At 45.4% G+C, this 2,540-nt stretch overlaps 1 pseudogene; it reads left to right on the top strand.

The window, feature by feature from the left end:
* The first annotated feature begins 201 nt into the window (after positions 1-201).
* LOC103587123 lies at positions 202-2,215 on the top strand (annotated as a pseudogene).
* The last annotated feature ends 325 nt before the right edge of the window (positions 2,216-2,540 follow it).

The following is a 2,540-nucleotide window of genomic DNA, read 5'->3' as shown; positions in this document are numbered from 1 at the left end:
GCCTGGTGTGGGGATGTCCTGAAGTTAGAGTTGTGACTCTTGGAGAAAAGTCAGTGAAATTCAGACTTTGTCACCTGGATACCACTTTCTACTATGTCTGGGATTTATGTATGTACTTTGTGGTGTGTGTTGCTGTTTGAACCATACTTAGATTTAGAAAAGTAATCGGAGAGGAGCGGAGCGCGCGGCGCGAGCGTCACGCCACACAGCGACCCGCGCGCTTTCTCCTCAGCGTCGCCCGCCGCCGTCTCCCGGAGCCTTCTCGTGTCCTCGCGCGCCAGGCCTGCGGCGGCCGGGACCCGTGGTCCCCAGCACGATAACTTCGTATAATGTATGCTATACGAAGTTATTACGACCTGGGGCGGGGGAGGGGACGCCGAGTGGCCCGGTGGCTCGGGCCGGGCCGGAGGCGGCGCAGTCCGGGCGGGAGGAGCTGGCGCGGTTTCCCGCCTCGGGAATCCCTGGATGGCGGGCGGAGCGGGCGGGAAGCCGTCCCCGGGGACCGAGCGCCGCCGTCTCGGCTACAGGAGGAGGCAACTTTCAGGTCGGGTTTCCCGCGGCCCCTCCGCTCCCTGAGGGCTGTGAAGGGTCGCATCAGCCCCGTGGCCGCCCGGTCCTGCCCGCGGGAACGAGGGGACCGAGACGTCTGGTCTTGCCCCGCCCGCAGGTCCCCAGCATGTCCTCCTCGGCCTCCGCTGCGGAGGGAGACGGAACCTCCGCGCAGTCCGCGTCCGAGAAGGAACCCCAAGTGCCCGGCCAGAGAGAAAGTGAGGAGGAGGACGAGGAGGACGAGGAGGACGATGACGACGAGGAGGACGAGGAAGAAAAAGAAAAGAGTCTCATCGTGGAAGGCAAGAGAGAAAAGAAAAAAGTAGAAAGGTTGACAATGCAAGTCTCTTCCTTACAAAGAGAGCCATTTACAATTGCACAAGGAAAGGGGCAGAAACTTTGTGAAATTGAAAGGATACATTTCTTTCTGAGTAAGAAGAAAACGGATGAACTTAGAAATCTACACAAACTGCTTTACAACAGACCAGGCACAGTGTCCTCATTAAAGAAGAATGTGGGTCAGTTCAGTGGCTTTCCATTTGAAGAAGGAAGTGTCCAATATAAAAAGAAGGAAGAAATGTTGAAAAAATTTAGAAATGCCATGTTAAAGAGCATCTGCGAGGTTCTTGATTTGGAGAGATCAGGTGTAAATAGTGAACTAGTGAAGAGGATTTTGAATTTCTTAATGCATCCAAAGCCTTCTGGCAAACCATTGCCAAAATCTAAAAAGACTTCTAGCAAAGGTGGTAAAAAGGAACGGAACAGCTCTGGAATGGCGAGGAAGGCTAAGCGAACCAAGTGTCCTGAAATTCTGTCAGATGAATCTAGTAGTGATGAAGATGAAAAGAAAAACAAGGAAGAGTCTTCAGATGAAGATAAAGAAAGTGAAGAGGAGCCACCAAAAAAGACAACTAAAAGAGAAAAGCCTAAACAGAAAGCTACTTCTAAAAGTAAAAAATCTGTAAAAAGTGCTAATGTTAAAAAGGCAGATAGCAGCACTACCAAGAAGAATCAAAACAGTTCCAAAAAAGAAAGTGAATCTGAGGATAGTTCAGATGATGAACCTTTAATTAAAAAATTGAAGAAACCACCTACAGATGAGGAGTTAAAGGAAACAGTAAAGAAATTATTGGCTGATGCCAACTTGGAGGAAGTCACAATGAAGCAAATTTGCAAAAAGGTATATGAAAATTATCCTGCTTATGATTTAACTGAAAGAAAAGAATTCATAAAAACAACTGTTAAAGAGCTAATTTCTTGAGATAGAAGACAGAGACAGATGACCTGTTCCCATAGATTTGAAGATCTGATTTATACCATTATACCAGCAAAGAGAATGTATTTCCTTTTCTAAATTCTTGTTAAGCATTGTGTTGGTAGAACTTACTTGCTGACCTTTTTATCTTGAGTGTTACGTAAATTTGAGTTTGCCGTTTTAAATTGCGTTTTTATGCAGTTTTTAGTTTAAAATCTTGCATGGCAGTAATTATTTTTTATAGTTGTATTTTGTATATTCTGGATTTCTTTATATAAGGTCATAGATTATTGAACTGTAGTGGTTTTTAGTGCACTTAATATTAGCTTGCTTAAGACATACTTTTAATCAAGTAGAACAAAAACCATTATAACCGGCATTTGTACGTGGAGAGACTATGCAGTATTTAGTATATGGAATATTTTGTCTTTTTTTTTTTTTTTGTCCTTTTTTTTTTTTTGAGATCGGCCACACTGCGCTCCGTCAGTGAGCACACTGGTCATCCCTATATAGGATCCGAACCCACGGCGGGAGCACTGCTGTGCTCCCAGCGCCACACTCACCTGAGTGCGCCATGGGCTCGGCCCTATGGAATATTTTGAATACACATCTCTTCTGTCAGTGTGAAGTGTGTTCATTATATTAATACACAAGCTACAGCTGGCCAGATGACTAAATCAGAATTTCTCCTGCATGTGTATGTAGTCAAATTGTCAGCATGACAAAAGTGACAGAT

The sequence above is a fragment of the Galeopterus variegatus genome, unplaced genomic scaffold (genome assembly GCF_000696425.1).
Source record: "Galeopterus variegatus unplaced genomic scaffold, G_variegatus-3.0.2 Scaffold421, whole genome shotgun sequence".
NCBI lineage: Eukaryota > Metazoa > Chordata > Mammalia > Dermoptera > Cynocephalidae > Galeopterus > Galeopterus variegatus.
The sequence above is the reverse complement of the archived record's forward strand: the minus strand, read 5'-3'. Positions and strand labels throughout refer to the sequence as shown.